This window comes from Phyllobates terribilis, unplaced genomic scaffold (genome assembly GCF_046119375.1).
Source record: "Phyllobates terribilis strain yellow unplaced genomic scaffold, ASM4611937v1 Scaffold_9__5_contigs__length_417890890, whole genome shotgun sequence".
Classification (NCBI taxonomy): domain Eukaryota; kingdom Metazoa; phylum Chordata; class Amphibia; order Anura; family Dendrobatidae; genus Phyllobates; species Phyllobates terribilis.
Genome location: NW_027362769.1, coordinates 96,580,650 through 96,604,058, shown reverse-complemented (window position 1 = coordinate 96,604,058; position 23,409 = coordinate 96,580,650).

The window sequence follows — 23,409 nt, the reverse complement described above, 5'->3', positions numbered from 1 at the left end:
CCCAAAGCACACATCCAAAAGTACACAGGAATGGTTGAAAAAAAAATGGACTGTTTTAAAATGGCCAGCAATGAGTCCTGAAATAAATCCCATTGAAAATCTTTTAGGTGAGCTGAAATCTGCCATTGGGAAAAAGAACCCTGCAAACATTCAAGAGCTTGAAAAAGCTGCAAAGAGAGTGGGAGAAAATTCCAGCTGAGAAGTGCAAGAAGCTTATAGATGGCTACAAGAAACGTTTGGAGGCTGTCATAAATGCCAAAGGGTGTGCAACTAAGTATTAATTAGGGGTGCCTTTATTGCTGCACATGCTGTTTATTCTGTTTCTTCTTTGAAATTGAAACATGGAAGTAGAAAAACAATGTTTATTGCTGTACTACTTTGGACCACTAATTAAAAAATCCTGAGGATATAACTTTGGTATAACGGCTTAGGAAGATTGATGCTACTGGCAGTTTCCCTTTAAGTTTGCTTAAAAAAAGATCAACATTTCTCGGCAGAATCTTCTAACAGAGCATGCACTGCCAAGAAAAATGACAGCCTATACCAGGGATGTCAAACTCAAATACACAGAGGGACAAAATTAAAAACTTGGACAAAGTTGTGGGCCAGCTTTAATATTTTTTCAAAAAAATGTGTACAATTGAGGAAGTTTTTCCTTCTCATCAAATATGGAAACAAACTTAAAGGGTTTGTCTCACAAACAAAGTACATTTTAATTAACAAATCTTAAGAGACAGACCACATGACCGGAGCATTGGGTATTTACTCGCGGCATCGACGTACAAAGAAATCATGGCGTCTCATAGCAGACGTTCTAATTGGTTCCCTCCAAAAAAAAACCTTAATCTTTTGTGGGTTCACAGAAGAGTATATCTCACAACTTTGCAGCCCTTACAAAATACTTTTCCTCCAATTGAAGCCCCTAGATTTCTCTTTCATTTGCCCCCATAAATTATGATGCCAACAAAAGTGCCCCAAATTCACATTATGATAACCCCAGGGTGAATTCCTCCACAGTACACTCCACACACACGGTATAATGACCCTACTGTAACCAACCTCAACTCCCCTAGCAAAGTATGGTGACCTCAACGCAGCATGATGCCCCAACTGTGACCCCCATACAGCCTTTCACACAGTATAATGGACCCCCACACAGTCCTCAATTCAGAATAATGACCCCACATAGTCCTCCATATGGTGTCACTGGCCAAATATAATCACCCTGAGGGTCAGATTTGGCCCGTGGGCCAGAATTTGACACGTATGACCTATACGTGCAGAAACATCTATTACTGGTTGTTTTCTGCTCATCATAAACACAACTCGTTTTTCTAAACAGGCTATTAAATGACCATTGATCGGCTTGTAGCTAGCCAATATGCAGTCATTTACAGCCATGCGTTGGCCAGTGTAAACTAGCCCTTACCTATGAGCCTGGCTGTTGGTCCTTTGTGGTTTTTCCACTTGTTTTGGGAATGTGTCTGCAGACGGATAAGGTTGTGTTTGTTTACAACATACACACATCTGGATGGAGACCTAAATTCAATCATCTTTGTTACCTTTCCCTTTCTCTTTTTACCTTCTTTTTTTCTGAATGTCAATCACTACACAGATAGCAGCAGCAGCACAATGAAAAGAAGACACATTGTGTTTCCAGTTTAACAGCATTGTCACATAATGTCACAGACTGGAAACTCCATAACAAGATAAAAATACAATAAAAAAAATTGCATTTATTACACTGTACAGCTGTTTTTATTCACTGTCGACATAGCAAATACTTTTTATCTCTTTACACAAAAAAGAATTCTAGAATCCTTTGGACAGGAAAACCAATTCATCTAGCACATGACACAAATCGTGTTATACCAGGTTACCATAACCATTACCTATTAATTTGTCATAGTCTCCATAGATGTGTGACCTCGACAGAAAATCAGGTCAAGGGTCCAGTTCTCGAGATAAGGTGCATCATATCTTCTTACCCAAGAAGAGAAAAGAAAAGCTGCACAGTGTGTACACCCAATAATTCATAATCGGACATATTTTATTGAAAAAATTACACAGATAAACAATGACACTATAAACACTTAAAAGAAAAAAAAATGTATATAATACATATATGCATGTTTTTTAAGTGTTTACAGTGTCATTGTCTGTGTATTTTTACAATAAAATATGTCCAATTATTAAATATTGGGTGTGCACTTGTACACACTGTGCAGCTTTTCTTTTCTCTTCATATATACAGTACAGACCAGAAGTTTGGACACACCTTCTCATTTAAAGATTTTTCTGTATTTTCATGACTTTGAAAATTGTACATTCACACTGAAGGCATCAAAACTATGAATTAACACATGTTGAATTATATACTTAACAAAAAAGTGTGAAACTACTGAAAATATGTCTTCTATTCTAGGTTCTTCAAAGTAGCCACCTTTTGCTTTGATGACTGCTTTGCACACTCTTGGCATTCTCTTGATGAGCTTCAAGAGGTAGTCACCTGAAATGGTTTTCACTTCACAGGTGTGCCCTGTCAGGTTTAATAAGTGGGATTTCTTGCCTTTTAAATGGGGTTGGGACCATCAGTTGTGTTGTGCAGAAGTCAGGTGGATATGTAGCACCCCGAGGGTTCGGTTGCTACAGAGGTATTGCATCTCACCCAGATGTGCGATATCTCACTTCCAGGTAAGGATGGAGTGTGGCTCAGGACCCTAACACCCACATGCACTACACCACATTTCCGGGGGACAGCTCGACGGTGCTCCCATTAGTTATGCAGGCACGAGTGAGCATGTCCCTGGCTGGAGTGGGGGGAGGGAACACCTAGAGAAGGGAACCCGGTAGTGTGTGCGTGGGGGAAGTAGATCCTGGGTGCACTCTGTACAGGAGTATAAAGGGAGGCACCATCTTGGAAAGGGAGTGAGTTGAGAGAGGAGAAGACAGGGAGCAGAGCTGCTTTATGGGCTCTGCTCCACAGGCAGGCCCTGTCAGGAGGCCTGAGCCTGGAAGAGGGAAGAAGGAGGAAGAGGAGCAGACTGGGCTCCAGGAAGGACAGAGGGGACCCCAGGGGTGTGGACTAGCTGGTAGCCACCACACGCCCGCCGCTACCTGAGTAGGGGGGTCAGGTCAAGAAGATGGGAACCGGATCCCAAATTAGTGGAGGAGAGAAACTACCCTCAACTAAGAACCGGAGGCTGCGACATTACATGTGGAGCAGCCCCTCACCACACCCGCTAGAAAGGCACCACATAGGACCTGGGAAACGCAGGCCAACGTTTGCCCACCAAGAAGGTCCGAGGCAGCTGGACATAAGCGTGGTCACTAGTGGGGTTGAAGACCAGAGACAGGGGACATAAAGGGGGTCCTGCAAAACACTCCAGAAAGACCTGGGAGTTAACCGAGCCCCTCACCTGGTGAGCACAGCGCGACACAGGCGGCCACCTCTGCAGCGGTGGCCTGGAGCAGTAACCGAGTAACCGTGAGTAAAGACCCTGAACTGCACCACCAAGACTCCGAGTTGTCTTTGTTGCGCTCGTGTACCACCATCACCCCCATCATCTATCCCTGCTGCCCTGAGGCCATACCCCTCCCGTTGGGGGTTATACCACCACGCTGCACATCCTCATACACCTGGCCTCAGTGGACTGTTCTGCAGCGGCGGCTTCAAAGCCGCACTCAACGGGTGGCGTAGTCGATCAAGTTAACATCTACTGCCATAGACTGCCACTTAGTTTGACTCCCTGGGCACGGACCGGGTCACCGCCACGAGACTACTACCCCCATCTGATCCGGCTCCGGGTAAGCCCCCGTGCACGCGATGCCGCACGACACAGAAGGCCCAGGGGCGCGTCAACTTTTGGCGTAGTCGGCAGGATTTCGTGCCCGCAACCACCGGGTACTGCGTGCCTGAAAAAGAGACTTTTAAAACTTACCATCCGTGAAGTTTTCCCGCCATCCGGCGCCATCTTCAGCCTTCTTCCCGCCATCCGTGAAGATTCCCGCCATCCGGCGCCATCTTCAGCCTTCTTCCCGCCATCTGTGGAGTTTTCCCGCCATTGGGCGCCATCTTGAGGACGCCGCGCGGGAAGAAGAGGGGCGTGGACTCCGAAAGCGCGCGAGAACTGAAGCCCCGCCTCACATCCGGACGTTGCGTAAGGTCCTGGAAGGAGCCCAGCAGACGCCGACGTCACTGGAGCGCGACGGAAGGTCCTCGACCCTGATGATCAACTGCGGAGCCGCGGCCTACGGAAGAGGATCATCGCCAGGTAGGCCACGGTCCACCAGGGGGGAGGAGGACACCAGGAACGGACAGTAAGATGGCGGACCGGCAGCAGACTAAGCTGCCCAGCATCGGCAGCGCCCCAGCCGTCGCGGGCCCCGACCAGCACCAGGAGAAGACGCGTGACGCAGGAGCGGTCGCGGGAGCAGATAACAGGAGTCTCCCTGTCCCGGACGCTGCCAGCGTCAGCCTGCTCCCGGGCCACCCGGTGGAGCCGCCGATCCCGGGCGCTGCAGACGCAGACCTGCTCCGGACCCCGCAACAAGCCCTGCAGCCGAGCCCTCCAGACCTGGGCACTGCCACCACCAGCCCGCGCCCAGGCCCAAAGTCGCACCCCCTGACCCCGGGCGTCATTAACAGTACCACTCAGACCCCGAGTACCAAGAGGGCCCGGACGGGTCTGAACCTGAGAAAGAGAAAGGAGCGTGTGGAGCACACCGTTAATCGTAAACGGTAAAAGAGGAGATGTAAATAGTTACCCGACCGGGTATAAGGACTGTTGTGGGACTGTTTCCACTAAGAGTGTGGTCCCCGTTGGGACAGAAAGAGAACTGTTTCCCTTACCCCCTACCTGGCTGGGGACTGAGAACAGCCACCCCTTTTTCCCTCTAACTGGCTGGGGACTGAGAACAGCCACCCCTACCTGGCCGAGGACTGAGAGCGGCCATATCCTGTAAATAATTATGTGTTTCTAGTAATGTATAGGAGTCCTTGGTGGATTTACCGGGAATCCTTTGTACAGTTAGTGGAGCGTAACCCAGGATGGACTAAAAGACTGTTAAGGACTCGGGGCAGGACAGACCCCTACCTGGTTACGTCTCCCTGTTTTAGGAAAATGGACACCTGGTTGCAGAATAAATTGTGACCTGTTATAAAGAGACTTCTTCGTGGATCTGCTGCTAGAAATGTTTTATATGAAAAATTTATATGCTAGAATGTGTTACTATGAAAAAGAGTTCCAGAACAGTACATATGCACTTATACCGTTTAAGAGAGAGCCGTTCCCATAAAGGGAAACTGAATGTTGATACCTGTTATACTTGTTGTTTATGAAAAATTTGCATGTTCTAATGTATACCCTGTCTTTTGCTCAGTTCCAGCCCGCGGACGTGCTGGGTTTTGCCAGGGGGGAATGTAGCACCCCGAGGGTTCGGTTGCTACAGAGGTATTGCATCTCACCCAGATGTGCGATATCTCACTTCCAGGTAAGGATGGAGTGTGGCTCAGGACCCTAACACCCACATGCACTACACCACATTTCCGGGGGACAGCTCGACGGTGCTCCCATTAGTTATGCAGGCACGAGTGAGCATGTCCCTGGCTGGAGTGGGGGGAGGGAACACCTAGAGAAGGGAACCCGGTAGTGTGTGCGTGGGGGAAGTAGATCCTGGGTGCACTCTGTACAGGAGTATAAAGGGAGGCACCATCTTGGAAAGGGAGTGAGTTGAGAGAGGAGAAGACAGGGAGCAGAGCTGCTTTATGGGCTCTGCTCCACAGGCAGGCCCTGTCAGGAGGCCTGAGCCTGGAGGAGGGAAGAAGGAGGAAGAGGAGCAGACTGGGCACCAGGAAGGACAGAGGGGACCCCAGGGGTGTGGACTGGCTGGTAGCCACCACACGCCCGCCGCTACCTGAGTAGGGGGGTCAGGTCAAGAAGATGGGAACCGGATCCCAAATTAGTGGAGGAGAGAAACTACCCTCAACTAAGAACCGGAGGCTGCGACATTACATGTGGAGCAGCCCCTCACCACACCCGCTAGAAAGGCACCACATAGGACCTGGGAAACGCAGGCCAACGTTTGCCCACCAAGAAGGTCCGAGGCAGCTGGACATAAGCGTGGTCACTAGTGGGGTTGAAGACCAGAGACAGGGGACATAAAGGGGGTCCTGCAAAACACTCCAGAAAGACCTGGGAGTTAACCGAGCCCCTCACCTGGTGAGCACAGCGCGACACAGGCGGCCACCTCTGCAGTGGTGGCCTGGAGCAGTAACCGAGTAACCGTGAGTAAAGACCCTGAACTGCACCACCAAGACTCCGAGTTGTCTTTGTTGCGCTCGTGTACCACCATCACCCCCATCATCTATCCCTGCTGCCCTGAGGCCATACCCCTCCCGTTGGGGGTTATACCACCACGCTGCACATCCTCATACACCTGGCCTCAGTGGACTGTTCTGCAGCGGCGGCTTCAAAGCTGCACTCAACGGGTGGCGTAGTCGATCAAGTTAACATCTACTGCCATAGACTGCCACTTAGTTTGACTCCCTGGGCACGGACCGGGTCACCGCCACGAGACTACTACCCCCATCTGATCCGGCTCCGGGTAAGCCCCCGTGCACGCGATGCCGCACGACACAGAAGGCCCAGGGGCGCGTCAGATACACAGCTGATAGTCCTACTGAATAGACTGTTAGAATTTGTATTGTGGCAAGAAAAAAGCAGCTAAGTAAAGAAAAACGAGTGGCCATCATTACTTTAAGAAATGAAGGTCAGTCAGTGCGAAAAATTGGGCAAACTTTGAAAGTGTCCCCAAGTGCAGTTGCAAAAACCATCAAGCGCTACAAAGAAACTGGCTCACATGAGGACCGCCCCAGGATAGGAAGACCAAGAGTCACCTCTGCTTCTGAGGATAAGTTTATCCGAGTCACCAGCCTCAGAAATCGCAGGTTAACAGCAGCTCAGATTAGAGACCAGGTCAATGCCACACAGAGTTCTAGCAGCAGACACATCTCTACAACAACTGTTAAGAGGAGACTTTGTGCAGCAGGCCATCATGGTAAAATAGCTGCTAGGAAACCACTGCTAAGGACAGGCAACAAGCAGAAGAGATTTGTTTGGGCTAAAGAACACAAGGAATGGACATTAGACCAGTGGAAATCTGTGCTTTGGTCTGATGAGTCCAAATTTGAGATCTTTGGTTTCAACCACCGTGTCTTTGTGCGACGCAGAAAAGGTGAACGGATGGACTCTACATGCCTGGTTCCCACCGTGAAGCATGGAGGAGGAGGTGTGATGGTGTGGGGGTGCTTTGCTGGTGACACTGTTGGGGATTTATTCAAAATTGAAGGCATACTGAACCAGCATGGCTACCACAGCATCTTGCAGCAGCATGCTATTCCATCCGGTTTGCGTTTAGTTGGACCATCATTTATTTTTCAACAGGACAATGACCCCAAACACACCTTCAGGCTGTGTAAGGGCTATTTGACCAAGGAGGGGAGTGATGGGGTGCTACGCCAGATGACCTGACCTCCACAGTCGCCAGACCTGAACCCAATCGAGATGGTTTGGTGTGAGCTGGACCGCAGAGTGAAGGCAAAAGGGCCAACAAGTGCTAAGCATCTCTGGGAACTCCTTCAAGATTGTTTGATGACCATTTCCGGTGACTACCTCTTGAAGTTCATCAAGAGAATGCCAAGAGTGTGCAAAGCAGTCATCAAAGCAAAAGGTGGCTACTTTGAAGATCCTAGAATATAAGACATATTTTCAGTTGTTTCATACTTTTTTGTTAAGTATATAATTCCACATGTGTTAATTCATAGTTTTGATGCCTTCAGTGTGAATGTACATTTTTCATAGTCATGAAAATACAGAAAAATCTTAAAATGAGAAGGTGTGTCCAAACTTTTGGTCTGTACTATATATATATATATATATATATATATATATATATATATATAATATACTTTGTAAGATGGCTGCGAACATGTCCTTGAGGGGAGATATGTATCGCTGAGGTTGGCAGCTTTAGTGATGTAAAAACAGGGAAAGCATGCTCCAGCACACATAGTGCTGAGAGGGTTAATAGAGCAAATCAGGGCTGGCTTTTACGAGCAGTCATAAGAGATGGGTGGGAGTGGCTGCTCACATATCCCTACCCTGGGGCATGGTTTGTTGTAAATAAAATGGAGGCCAAGTGTCTCATTTGGTGTCTGTGTCTGGAGACGTGTGGATCTCCAGTGTGTTGGTCTGTGCTAAGGCCATGAGAACTGGACACTGACCTCAAGCGGGCGAACCTGCACCATTGCATGGACATTTTGCTTGTGTTTTCCCTTTGTGCCGGAAAAGGCTGTCTTTGTGTTTGCCTATGCTAAGTGGTTTATGAAGTCAGAGTAAACCTGCCTAAACATTTTTCTGAAAACGTTTCCTGTTCCTACCTGAACCGTGGCTGAGTGAGTGTCAAACCCCTACAATTGGTACTAGAAGTGTGGGCAAGATTCCAGGAAAACGTGTTCCTGCTACAGAGATCGGTGGATGTCCTGGGTAAAGACCGCCAGCCAGCCAGAGATGTCCGGGACCATGGAGGAACTACTCAAACACCTGCTGCAAAGCCAACAACAGCAACATCAACAGCAATTGCAGGGCCAGCAGAGCCTGCAACAGCAGCACCGGGAGCAGCAACAGATGCAGCAAGAGACGAATAAACTCCTGATGCACCAGATTCATTAGCAACAATGGCAGATGGAACTTCTAGCGGGGGAAGTTCGCAGCAGAGAGGCCGCCCCTCCCCCAACTCTAGGTGATGATTCACACATCAGGAACATGGTAAGGAGAGCCCTGCAAAAGATGACTACAGGTGATGATGTTGAAGCGTTCCTAACGGTCTTTGAGAGGGTGACGGAGCGGGAGATACTGCCTCCGGAGCAGTGAGTGGAGGTGTTGGTGTCATACTTAACTGGCGAGCTGCAGAAAGCCTATTATGACTTGGCCCTGCAGGACGCAAAGGAGCACACCAAATTAAAAACAGAAATTTTGTCACGCTTGGGAGTGACTCTGACTGTCAGGGCGCAACGGGTTCACCGCTGGGCCTATTGCAGTGACAAACCTCCCCGGTCCCAGATGTTCGACTTCCTGCACCTGGTTCAAACGTGGTTGCAACATGAATCCTTCTCCCCAGCACAGATGGTGGAAAGGGTCGGCATGGACAGGTTCATCCACTCCCTTCCAAGGTCGGTGCAAGCCTGGGTTGCCCAGGGAGATCCCCATAATGCCGGTGATCTGGTGGGATTGGTGGAAAGATACCAGGCAGTGGAAAGTCCCTTGGGAAAGCCCGGGGTCGTACTATCTCCCTACTGGGGTTCCCAAAAGGGAGTGGACACCCAAAAGAGGGGAACTAGAGCCACATCTGGGGGGCGCCCTAGAGCCCAGGAAGGGTCTGAGTTGCTGCCAAAGGTCCTGCCCCTTGACATAGTTTGTTGGCTATGTCACACCCCAAATCACATAGCCGCCCGGTGCTCCATGACTACTGAGCCAATGGACTGCAGCGCAGGACGGCGTTGCCCATATTTTGCTTATTCTGCCTGCAGTGCTGTCCCTCAACCAGGCGAGGGACCGCAGGCCTGCCTCGTGTCGGTGAATGGTATGCACGTGACTGCTCTGTTAGACTCAGGGAGTTTGGTAACCCTCATAAGGGCCACAGTTCCTCATCAGCTGGTTCCGGGGAAAAAGGTCAGCGTCCGTTGTATGCAAGGGGATGCTAAGGACTACCCTGTGGCCGAGTGGTTATAGACACAAACTGTGGCACCGAGTCCCATGAGGTTGGTGTAGTAAGGGACCTGCTACACCCTGTGGTAATAGTCAGCGGAACTTTGCCTTGTTTTGGGACTTGTGGGAGAAAGGGAGGAAGCCAGGTTGTCCGGACAACAACCAAGTTGCTCCTGAAGAAACCTCATCGCAGGCCACTGCCGACGGGTTTCCTTCTTGTGTGCTTGTTGGGGATGAGGATGAGACAGCATCCCCGGAGGCCAATATTCCTGAGCTGGAGGTATCCAGGGGAAACTTCGGAACCGCCCAACTCAGGGACTTAACTCTAAAAGGGGCATTTGATCATGTCACTGTTCTGAATGGTGTTGCTCAAGAGCCGGGTGCTGACACCTGATATTCGTACTTTGCTGTGAATGGGGAGTTGCTATATCGGGTCATCAAGCTCAGAGGGGAGGTAATCGAGCAGTTACTAGTGCCAGGGCCATGCAGACGCAGGGTGTTAGAAATGGCCCATAAACATGTCTTAGGTGGGCATCTAGGGGTAGAAAAAACCCAGGAAAGGATCCTCCAGAGGTTCTACTGGCCCGGTTGTCACCGAGAGATCATGAATTATTGCAGGTCCTGTTCACTTGTCAGCTGACCTCCCCTGTGTCTCACTTCCGTAGCCCCTTAGTGCCACTACCCATCATTGAGGTCCCATTCGATCGCATCGCCATGGATCTAGTGGGGCCTCTGGTCACGTCCGCCAGAGGACATCAGTATATTCTGGTGGCACTGGACTATGCTACCCAGTACCTGGAGGCTGTACCACTACGAAACTCCTCTGCCAAGTGCATAGCCCGGGAGCCGGTCCACATCTTTTCGAGAACAAGGTTGCCTAAGGAGATCCTACAGGACCAAGGGACCCCATTTATGTCAAAGGTGATGAGGAAGTTGTGCAAAACCCTGCAAATCTCACAACTCAGGAACTCAGTCTACCACCCACAGACAAACGGGTTGGTGGAGAAGTTTAATAAAACCTTGAAGACCATGTTGAAGAAAGTCATGGAAAAAGACAGCCGGGACTGGGTCTGCCTACTGCCATACCTTCTGTTTTCCATTAGAGAAGTCCCACAGGCCTCTACTGGATTCTCCCCGTTTGAGATGTTATATGGCTGACACCCCCGCGGACTACTGGTCGTAGCGAAGGACACCAGCGAGGTGAAGTCTACACCCTACCGGAGTGTAATTGAACACGTGGCCCAGATGCAACAGAGGATTGTAGAGGTGATGCCCATTGTGAAAGAACACCTCCTCAAAGCTCAAGAGGCACAGTCAAGGGTGTGCAATAGATCGGCGAGGGTGAGACACTTCAACCCTGGGGATCGGGTACTGGTAGTGGTACCTATGGTGGAAAGCAAATTCCTGGCCAAGTGGCAGGGCCCATATGAAGTGGTTGAAAAGGTTGGCGATGTCAACTATAGGGTCCACCAACCAGGAAGAAGGAAGCCCTACCAGGTGTACGTCAACCTGATAAAGCCATGGCGACATAGGGAGCCCGTGGAAGCTCCGTGTTTGGTGGCGAAGTCGGAAGCCGACGTGGGAGGTGTCATGATGGCAGAATCGCTGTCACATGCCCAGAAGCAACAATGCCAAGAGTTGCTACAACGGAACAAAGACCTGTTCTCGGAACTACCGGGGTGTACTCAGATCGTAGAACATGAAGTGCTTACGGAGTCTCATGTCCGAATGAACCTAAAGCCATATAGGATTACTGAAGCCCGCCTAGAGGCAATGTCAAAGGAGGTGAAGCGCATGCTGAGTCTAAGTGTCATTGAAGAGTCCAAGAGTGGCTGGTCCAGTCCCATAGTCTTGGTGCTGAAACCAGATGAAGAATGGCGGTTCTGCAATGACTATAGGAAACTAAATGAGGTCTCTAAGTTTGATGCGTACCCAATGCCAAAGGTAGATGAACTAATTGAAAGGCTAGGACCGGCCAGGTACATTACCACACTTGACCTTACAAAAGGGTATTGGCAAATTCCCATGTTCAAAGAGGCCAAAAAGAAGACGGGCTTTGCAACGCCGGATGAGTGTTTCCAATACACCAGGATGCCGTTTGGGTTGTAAGGAGCTCCAGATACCTTCCAGAAAGCCATGGACTGAATCCTAGCTCCCCACAAGAAGTATGCAGCGGCTTACCTGGATGATATCATAATCTACAGCCAGGATTGGGGAAGCCATCTGAGCAAAGTCCAGGCGATATTCAATGCTCTACGGAAGGCGGGGTTTTCCATCAATCTGAAGAAATGTGACATGGGCATGGAGGAAGCCACATATTTGGGCTATGTCGTAGGCAGAGACGTGATAAAGCCCCAAATAAATAAAATTGAAGCAATCCAGGGTTGGCCACAACCTCTCTCAAAAAACAGGTCAAATCCTTCCTGGACATCGTGATCTACGACCGCCGGTTCATTCCTAACTTTGCCATGTTAGCCGCCCCTTTGACAGACCTCCTGAAAGAGACAAAGTCGGCTATGGCTAAGTGGTCTCCAGAAGCTGATACGGCTTTCCAGGAGCTAAAGCAGGCACTGTGTAAACAGCCAGTACACCGGATTTCTCAAAAGAGTTTGTGGTCCAGAGGGATGCGTCAGATGTCGGACTGGGGGCTGTCCTATCTCAAGAGGTGAATGGGGAGGAGCACCCCATAATGTATCTAAGCCAGAAGCTGACATCCTGTGAGAAAAATTACTCCATAGTGGTGAAGGAATGTTTGGCCATCAAGTGGCTGTTGGACACCCTGAGATACTACCTCTTAGGCAGAAAGTTCAGGCTGGTATCAGATCATGCCCCACTAAGGTGGATGAGAGAGAAGAAGGGGAACAATGCCCGAGTGACCAGGTGGTCCCTTGCCCTCTAGGACTTTAGCTTCCATGTAGAGCATGGGCCTGGGAAACTGCATGCCAATGCTGACACTTTATCAAGGGTCCACTGTATGTTAGCAGAAGGTGCCAAGCCCCCCGGCTTTGGGCAGAGGGGGAGTATGTAAGATGGCTGCCAGACATGTCCTTGAGGGGAGATATGTATCACTGAGGTTGGCAGCTTCAGTGATGTAAAACTGGGAAAGCATGCTCCAGCACACATAGTGCTGAGAGGGTTAATAGGGCGTATCAGGGCTGGTTTTTACAAGCAGTCATAAGAGATGGGTGTGAACCTGCACCTGAACCTGCACCATTGCACGGACATTTTACATGTGTTTTCCCTTTGTGTTTGTGTTTGCCTATGCTAAGTGGTTTATGAAGTCAGAGTAAACCTGCCTGAACATTTTTATGAAAACGTTTCATGTTCCTACCTGAACCATGGCTGAGTGAGTACCAAACCCCTACAATATACACTGCTCAAAAAATAAAGGGAACATTCAAATAACACATCCTAGATCTGAATGAATGAAATATTCTCATTGAATACTTTGTTCTGTACAAAGTTTAATGTGCTGACAACAAAATCACACAAAATTCATCAATGGAAATCAAATTTATTAACCAATGGAGGCCTGGATTTGGAGTCACCCCCAAAATTAAAGTGGAAAAACACACTACAGGCTGATCCAACTTTGATGTAATGTCCTTAAAACAAGTCAAAATGAGGCTCAGTATTGTGTGTGGCCTCCACGTGCCTGTATGACCTCCCTACAATGCCTGGGCATGCTCCAGATATGGTTGCTGATGGTCTCCTGTGAGATCTCCTCCCAGACCTGGACTAAAGCATCCAACAACTCCTGGACAGTCTGTGGTGCAACGTGACGTTGGTGGATAGAGCGAGACATGATGTCCCAGATGTGCTCAATCGGATTCAGGTCTGGGGAACGTGTGGGCCAGTCCATAGCTTCAATGCCTTCATCTTGCAGGAACTGCTGACACACTCCAGCCACATGAGGTCTGGCATTGTCCTACATTAGGAGGAACCCAGGGCCAACCGCACCAGCATATGGTCTCACAAGGGGTCTGAGGATCTCATCTCGGTACCTAATGGCAGTCAGGCTACCTCTGGCGAGCACATGGAGGGCTGTGCGGCCCTCCAAAGAAATGCCACCCCACACCATTACTGACCCACTGCCAAACCGGTCATGCGGAAAGATGTTGCAGGCAGCAGATCGCTCTCCACGGCGTCTCCAGACTCTGTCACGTCTGTCACATGTGTTCAGTGTGAACCTGCTTTCATCTGTGAAGAGCACAGGGCGCCAGTGGTGACTTTGCCAATCCTGGTGTTCTGTGGCAAATGACAAGCATCTTGCACGGTGTTGGGCTGTGAGCACAACCCCCAGCTGTGGACGTTGGGCCCTCATACCACCCTGATAGAGTCGGTTTCTAACAGTTTGTGCAGACACATGCACATTTGTGGCCTGCTGGAGGTCATTTTGCTGGGCTCTGGCAGTGCTCCTCCTGTTCCTCCTTGCACAAAGGCGGAGGTAGTGGTCCTGCTGCTGGGTTGTTGCTCTCCTATAGCCCCCTCCACATCTCCTGATGTACTGGCCTGTCTCCTGGTAGCGCCTCCAGCCTCTGGACACTACGCTGACAGACACAGCAAACCTTCTTGCCACAGCTCGCATTGATGTGCCATTCTGGATGAGCTGCACTACCTGAGCAACTTCTGTGGGTTGTAGAGTCCGTCTCATGCTACCACGAGTGTGAAAGCACAACCAACATTCAAAAGTGCCCAAAACATCAGCCAGAAAGCATTGGTACTGAGATGTGGTCTGTGGTCCCCACCTGCAGAATCACTCCTTTATTGAGTGTGTCTTGATAATTGCCAATAATTTCCATCTATTGTCTATTCCATTTGCACAACAGCATGTGAAATTGATTGTCAATCAGTGTTGCTTCCTAAGTGGACAGTTTGATTTCACAGAAGTTTGATTTACTTGGAGTTATATTCTGTTGTTTAAGTGTTGCCTTTATTTTTTGAGCAGTGTGTATATATATATATATATATATATATATATATATATATATATATATTCACCTTTTACATGTTAAAAATTACAAAAAGGAAAATGACCAAGGTTGCCCAAAAATGACAGTGGCAAAAGCTAATACATAAGTACACAATATTGCTAGTGCAACAGCATAATGGAAATACGACCTTATATAATTACGGAAGAATAAAGTGCCTGGTGGAAGAAGCCCCATATGTATCGCTACCACTGTAGCTTCATCAGGTGTGACATATGCAGGGTCGAGTATGTACTTTTTATAGTCTGGAGTGGGCCACAAAGGATATCTTCTTATCTACCAGCTTTAAACAATTCCACCTGAAAAAGCACAGTCAAAGTGCCCCATAGAATGAACATAGTACCCAGTAATGTCAAACCACATTGCTGTGCACATCTTATGTCAGTTCTTTTAACCACTTCAGGGTTTGGAAGCTCTGAAAAAGTTAAAAGAAGTGAAGTGCTTATTCTTCAGGTGACTTCACAGTACAAAGTGAAAGCCACTGCTATCAGAGCTGCTGCAACAACAATGTTAAAAGGCGATAAAGGCATAGACAGTGAGAAGCACCTCACTGTCTATGGTCTTTGTGCACTGAAAGTCTGGTGGGGGCGGGGTTAGCTTTCTCAGCTCTGCTTCATTCTAAATCTAAAAGCCCTGATTGTGTCAGAACAGCTGCACCCAGTAATCTAAGTGATACATTGCAGGATTCAGCTTCTCTTTACCTATATTATGCTGCTCTCAAATGAGGCAGCAAAAACCTGCAGACAGATTCCCTTTAACAATTATTATGGTTTGTTTCACATTTGTTTCATTGCTCCCTGTTTTTATATGTGTTCTTGTGTGGTTTTGTGCAGTTTTGGCCCAAACATTTGCAGTTTTTATTACTTTCCAATAGTGTTGAGCGAGCATGCTCGACACTGCTTGGTACTCGCCTGAGCATCTCACTACTCGGGATGTTCGGCGAGCACCGAGCATTTTCGGGTTACTCAGGCGGGAGCTCGGGTCTCCGCCCTGCATGTTTGGCGCTCTTTACAGAGCCAATGAACATGCAGGGATTGCCAGCCAGTCACTGTAATGCCACAGCCATGTTGGTTGTGGGCATTACAGTGATTGACTGGCCGCACAGCATCACCTCGAGTATTTAAAACTGGGCGCCGCCTTCTTGGATCAGACAGTGTAGGGAGAGTGCTGCTGAGCTAGGGAGAGATTTATACTGCAAAATAGGTAGTGTAGGGTCTCTAAAGCCTGCAAAATCAAACAAACAGTCCTTCTGAGGTCTAATATCCATCCCAGATATCGGCAGGCAGGCAGGCTGTATAGGAGACGCAGTGGTTATACCAACAAACACTGCATTACAGTCCTGTGTGCTACCGCTGCTCAAATTGCTAGACATAGCCCTAGGTCTCAGGGGCCAGGAAAAATCCTTTTTTTTTTCATCTAAATCCTTTTTTTTTTTTTTCCTCAGTCAGACTGTACAAATACCCGTCTTATTAACCTTTTTGGTATTTCCCCCCACCCAAAAAAAAAAAAATTAGTGTGTCTGTGAGTGTTCAGACACAAATATATCTGTTTAAAAGATTCTGGTGTAGGTCAGAGAAATAGAACTGTGTTTTTCCTGTTCCACTGTTCAAATCTGGGTGTAATCCACCTTATTGCATAAAAAAAACAGTTTGAGTGTCTCACTGACTGTTCAGACACAAATATATCTATTTAATAGATTCGGGTGTAGGCCATAGAACTAGAACTGTCATTTTCCTCTTCCACTGTTCAAATCTGGGTGTAATCTGGGATCTCCACCACTCTTCCAAGGGGCACTGATATTGTCTTTTTATTCCACTGCGACCTCCACCACTCTTCCAAGGGGCATTGATATTGTCTTTTTATTCCACTGGGACCTCCACGTCTCTTCCAAGGGGCATTAAAACCGTCTTGTTAAACCACTCTGAACTCCACGTCTCTTCCAAGGGGCATTAAAACCGTTTTGTTAAGCTACTGTAACCTCCACATCTCTTCCAAGGGGCATTAAAACCGTCTTGTTAAACCACTCTGACCTCCACGTCTCTTCCAAGGGGCATTAAAATCGTCTTGTTAAGCTACTGTGACCTCCATGTCTCTTCCAAGGGTCATTGACATTGTCTTTTTATTCCACTGGGACCTCCACCACTCTTCCAAGGGGCATTGATATTGTCTTTATATTCCACTGGGACCTCCACGTCTCTTCCAAGGGGCATTAAAACCATCTTGTTTAACCATTCTGAACTCCATGTCTCTTCCAAGGGGCATTAAAACCGTCTTGTTAAGCTACTGTGACCTCCGCGTCTCTTCCAAGGGGCATTAAAACCATCTTGTTAAACCACTCTGAACTCCATGTCTCTTGCAAGGGGCATTAAACCCGTCTTGTTAAGCTACTGTGACCTCCACGTCTCTTCCAAGGGGCATTAAAACCGTCTTGTTAAACCACTCTGAACTCCATGTCTCTTGCAAGGGGCATTAAAACCGTCTTGTTAAGCTACTGTGACCTCCACGTCTCTTCCACGTGGCATTAAAACCGTCTTGTTAAACCACTCTGAACTCCACAGCTCTTCCAAGGGGCATTGAAATGTTATTTTTAATTACCTCTAATCTCCACGACTCTTCCAATGGGCATTGCATTTCCTCCTAATTTTAGTCAGCTTTTGCTTTTCAATGCATAGGCGAACACTAAGGGAGACCCACTCCCCAATAATGGGTAGAAGGTTTTTAGTACGCTATAATCCACGTCGGTTTCAAGGGGCATTGCAGTTCCTCATAATTTTTGGAAAGCCTTCCATTCAATGCTTAGGCCAACAGTGTATAGGAGACCCAGTTGCTATAAATGGAAAAAACGGTTTAGTTAAGGCCCTCTGACCTCAATGTCAGTTCCAAGGGGCATTGGAGGGCCTCGAAATTTTTGGTTGGCGTTGCACTCACTGTATGCCCTATAACTGTGTAGCCGAACCGCTCCTTTTGGTACAGAAACATATCCTACAAGACATGTGTGGTTGACTGGCATGATATTGATGTAAATGGTCCCTGTTCCTCCTGCTCTTTCTCCTTTGCCACCACTTCATCCATCCTTTATCACCTAAAGCTTTGTTTTAAAGGGAGTCATAGAACTGGCATAGTAGCAGGAAAACATCCAGCAATCCTCGCAGGAGGTAGGATATGCGCCAAAACGCTGACCACCTCAGGCCTAGCCGCTACTACATACATGTGCTTGCATTCCAAGGAACCGAAAGCTAAGTAGATGGATGGCTCCATGATCATGAATAATTTACTCATTGTGTAAGAGGCTGACCACTGCTGCTGTCTACCTTCGGAACTTTGTGTTGAAGCCTGATTGACCCAGGACCCGCAATCCTCTATTTCTGGAGGACGTGTTGCATCCCAGTGTCCAACTGTGTCCCGGCTTCCACAATATTAACCCAGTGTGAAGGCGTCAGTGAGATGGACCATCCCTGGCCACATCCACTTGTCCACGTGTTTGTGGTTAGGCTGTCCTTTGCATTAAATGCACTGGGGAGGGCACAGGTAATGTTTTGGTATGCGCGCTTGTATATGAGGTGCACTGGGACAAATAGGGGCGGCTGGGGACCGTTTATGGACACCCGGCCGCCCCCTGGTGGCTGGGGACCGAGAGTAGACACCCGGCCGCCGAGCGGCTGGGTACTGAGTATGGATACCAGGCCGCCGACGCAGCCATGACATGGTGGCCGGCGTCTGCCTCCACATGCCTAAAAGGCCTCATTTCAAGTGCAAGCAAGCTAGCAGTATGGTATTGCAGCCTGGGGGTGGGTGGGTGGCAGGCTGCACACTTATGCTTGCATTCCAAGAAAACAAAGCAGATGCTAACTTCTATCATCATCATCATGCTCCTCACCTTGGCACTCTCAACTTCCCTGATGGAGAAGCCAGGGCCCACCGGAGGAGTCTGGTTGTCTGGTGGGCTCGTCCAATGCTGCCCTAAAGCAGGCCAGGCTAAGAAAAGTGTGGGGAAGGTTCCCGGGACAAATAATGGCGGCTGGGGACTGAGTATGGAGACCTCGCCGCCGATGTAGCCATAAGGTAGTGGCCAGCTTCGGCCTCCTCCAAACTGAAATGCCCCATTTCAAGTGCAAGCTAGCAGTATAGTATTGCAGCCGGCGGGTGGGTGGGTGGTTGGCTGCATATTTGTGCTTGCATTGCAAGGAATGGGGGAGGTACAACTGAACACTGCCCTGGGACAAGGACTTGCACAGGGATAGTTGCAAGTCGGCATCTTCTGATGCAGCAAGGATCACTTCTGATGGGCACACTTTTAGGCAGTGACCTGGGTGTCAGAGATGCTTCCATGGGTCTTCCCCATGCTGTTCCCATGTCGTTTCAGCACTGTATGCATGTGTCACACAGCACATGGCCAGCTAAGGTTGTAAAATGTTAAAATGACATTTCCCGGTGAATGCATTTGTCACGGTTGAAAGCAATACAAAAGTGCAAAAACGCATAAAAAATGCTACTTGTGAACATAGCCCAAGGTGTGGAGGAGTATTTTTGTTTTTGGTTATTTATTTTACCTTATACACAAGTCTTTACCCTGGAAAGGATGTTCCTTAACATATTTCACAGGAAAACAGTTTCAGTTTCATTTTTGAACGTTTTATTGTGACCCCGTAAAAGTGGGGTAATATCTCTGACCACGTTGTTGACAGCAGTGACCTGGGGCTCAGAAATGCTTCCTGGGGCAATCCACATGCTGTCCCCATGTCATTTGAGCACTGTCACTATAGTTTTGGGCACTTTTTAGGCTTTCTACAGACTGCCGGGGGTGCCGCTGCAAAAATGCTCGGGTCTCCCATAGACTAACATTAGGCTCATTGCTCGGGTCGAGCACCCGAGTATCACGGTGAGCTCGGCCCGAGCTTCGAGCATCTGAGCATTTTAGTGCTCGCTCAACACTACTTTCCCCGGCTTGCACAGCACCAAAACAAACTCCTAAACATAAATCCCTAGCCTTGTCCCTTGCGCTAACTAACAGGACAGAACCTTGCAACTCATACAAGGCTTAGCTAACCCCAGCTGGGTCAAACTAAACAGCTATTGTCTATAGCAACCAGTGATTGCGGTTTTCTGCACAGAGCCTGTGCATTTAATCATGATTACATACAGTACAGACCAAAAGTTTGGACACACCTTCTCTTTTAAAGATTTTTCTGTATTTTCATGACTATGAACCCAATCGAGATGGTTTGGGGTGAGCTAGACCGCAGAGTGAAGGCAAAAGGGCCAGCAAGTGCTAAGCATCTCTGGGAACTCCTTCAAGATTGTTGGAAGACCATTCCCGGTGACTACCTCTTGAAGCTCATCAAGAGAATGCCAAGAGTGTGCAAAGCAGTCATCAAAGCAAAAGGTGGCTACTTTGAAGAACCTAGAATATAAGACATATTTTCAGTTGCTTCACACTTTTTTGTTAAGTATATAATTCCACATGTGTTAATTCATAGTTTTGATGCCTTCAGTGTGAATGTACAATTTTCATAGTCATTAAAAAATACGGAAAAATCTTTAAATGAGAAGGTGTGTCCAAACTTTTGGTCTGTACTGTATGTCAGTGCTGGTTCACCCGAACAGATTACAGTCCTTCCTCCTGGAACAAAACTTCATACACAGAAAAGGCATGGTCCTACCTGTCTCGATATCCCCTTCAGGCTGAGTTCCAGCAAATTCCAAGGCCAAACAGAAGTGTTCAACTCCGGGCATAGTTCATACTGAACAGGCTGCAGCTGTCACAAGGCTCTCTGCAACTCTCTCGGACTGCTCAGCGAAGTCTCCATTCAGAGACATGGCTCTCTCTCAGCTTCAGCTCACATTTAAAAAAAAACACGGTTTGTGTCTTGAGGAAGGTGTCTGGGATGACTTTGAAGACGCGTTGCCTAAAGAACCTGAAATACAAAATCCTTTATTATACTTCCATTTGGATCTTCATTGCCTACCAACAGCGTAGATAAACCACATTTGACTCCATTTATTTTTCGCTTTCCTGGTCGGAAGACCCGTGGATCTGCAGTAGCTGTTTTCATGCGTATTTATGGTTGTGAGTCACAGCACCTTATCAGGTTAGCATATACTTTATTTGCATAATTGTTATTCTCAGCTAAGATCCTATTTGAGCTTTTTTGCTCCTAGTTTTTACTACAGCTCACATTTAGGCTGTTCACTCTCCAGCAGCACATTCTACTCTGTCCATCCAGCAGACTACCACTCCCTCAGGAGACTTCCACTCCATGAAGCTACTTCTTGGTTCATAGCTAAACCTTACAGGTGTATCTAATCAAGACCCTGCAGAGCTGGGATTTAACCCTGTCCTTCCCAGCTATGATACAATATATATTTTTAAGAGTTTTAATTTTTATTTAATAAACCAACAGTACAAGTGAAAAAAAGAAACTTTTTTCATTTTCAAAATTCTCAATCCCCAAGTAAAATCTGTATTCAGTGAAGACAGATTGTTAAATGAGATATGAGTAGTGTTGAGCGATACCTTCCGATATCGGGAAATATCGGATCGGATTGGATCGGACCGATACCGAAAAAGTATCGGATATCGCCGATTTCGATACCGGAAACCAATGCAAGTCAATGGGACAGAAATATCGGAATGAAAATAAACCCTTTCTTTCCTTGTAGGTTAATTCTACATGAAGGAAAACAACTAAGAATAATGTAGAATGTATTGGGGGAAGTGGGGGAGACAATAAAGGCATAGAGGTTTAGCCCAATCAAATGGAATAGCAGGAATTAATATTTTTTTTAAGACGTTCTGAGTTACGGAAATATTGACTATGTTAAGTATTTTTATATTTTGTCAGATATTTATGTTTCACTACTTCCATGCTCTTCACCTTCTTTTTTACTTCTCCCACACTTTCTCCTTCATCATCCTCAGCATCTTTTTCATCCACTTCTTCTTCACCTTCTTCATCTTCTTCTTCTTCACCTTCTTCGTAGTATTATTTTTTTTTCATTCTTCATATTCTACTTCTTCATCTTCTTCATATTCTTCTTCTTCATCATATTCTTATTTGTGACAGGCATTCCTGTAGTTGTTATCTATAAAAGGTTGGACATTACACCTTTCGTTCTGCCCGTCACAAAAGATTTACAACAGGATTTGTCCGCGTTCAGTTTGGCCTGCAGCAGCAGGTCTTTTCCAGGGGCACCACGAGGAGGAAAGGACTCACCCCCATACACTGCTTAGTCATCTTCTGCTCATAATTTAGATATTATCTTTTGCTCTGATTTTTAGTCTTATGCTTAATGTTCTTCCGCTTTTTGTTCTGCAGCTTCTTGTATTTCTGCTTCTTGGTTTTCTGTCTCTTGTTCTTCTGTATCTTGGTGCTTGTCTTCTCTTCTTTGTCCTCTTGGTCAACTTCTTCAGGGTCATCTTCTTAGTCTTCTTCGGGGTGGTCTTCAGGGTCGTCGTCTTCGGGGGTCCTCGCCTTCGGGGTCCTCGTCGTCTTCGGGGTCCTCGTCTTCTTCGGGGTGGTCTTCAGGGTCCTCGTCTTCTTCAGGGTGGTCTTCAGGGTCCTCGTCTTCAGGGTCGTCGTCTTCGGGGTCCTCGTCTTCTTAGGGTTGGTCTTCAGGGTCCTCGTCTTCAGGGTCTTCGTCAGGGAGATCCAGAGTGATTACCAAGAACCATTTCAAAAAGCTTGAACTTGGAAATGTAGCAGAAGGTACAAGAAAGCTGAGGAACTACCGAGGACCAGCTGACGGTGCTGGAACCCGGATGGGTAGCAGAAGGTACAAGAGCCAATGGAACTGCCGAAGACCAGCTGACGGTACTGGAACTCGGTTACTAAGCAGGAGGTACCTGTGCCAGAAAGCACTACCAAGGACCAGCAGACATTGGTGGAACTTGGATACCGAGAAGGAGGCACCTAATCCAAAGGCACTGCCGAGAACCAGCTGACGGTACTGGAACCCGGATGGGTAGTAGAAGGTACAAGAGCCAATGGAACTACCGAGGACCAGCTGACGGTACTGGAACCCGGATGGGTAGCAGAAGGTACAAGAGCCAATGGAACTGCCGAAGACCAGCTGACGGTACTGGAACTCGGTTACTAAGCAGGAGGTACCTGTGCCAGAAAGCATTACCAAGAACCAGCAGACGTTGGTGGAACTTGGATACCGAGAAGGAGGCATCTAATCCAAAGGCACTGCCGAGAACCAGCTGACGGTACTGGAACCCGGATGGGTAGTAGAAGGTACAAGAGCAAATGGAACTACCGAGAACCAGCTGGCGGTGCTGGAACCCAGGGTAAATACTAAAAACAGAGTGGAGCCAGAGGTGTAATTGGAGCAAGTTTTAAATCAGTAGTACAGTGGATGTGGACAAAGCAGGAGAATTTGCCGGACACACAGCAGGGGAACAGCTGACGTTACTGAACCCCAATAACACTGGAGCAAGTGTTGACTGTGCAGACGGCACTTCCGAGCGCCAACTGGCGGTGTTGGAGCTCAGGGATAATACTGAAAACAGAGGAGCCAGAGGTATAATTGGAGCAACTTTAAAATCTGTAGTAGTGAGAATGTGGACAGAGCAGGAGAAATTGCCGTCCGCACAGCAGGGGAACAGCTGACGTTACCGAACCCCAATAACATGGCAGCAAGTGTTGACT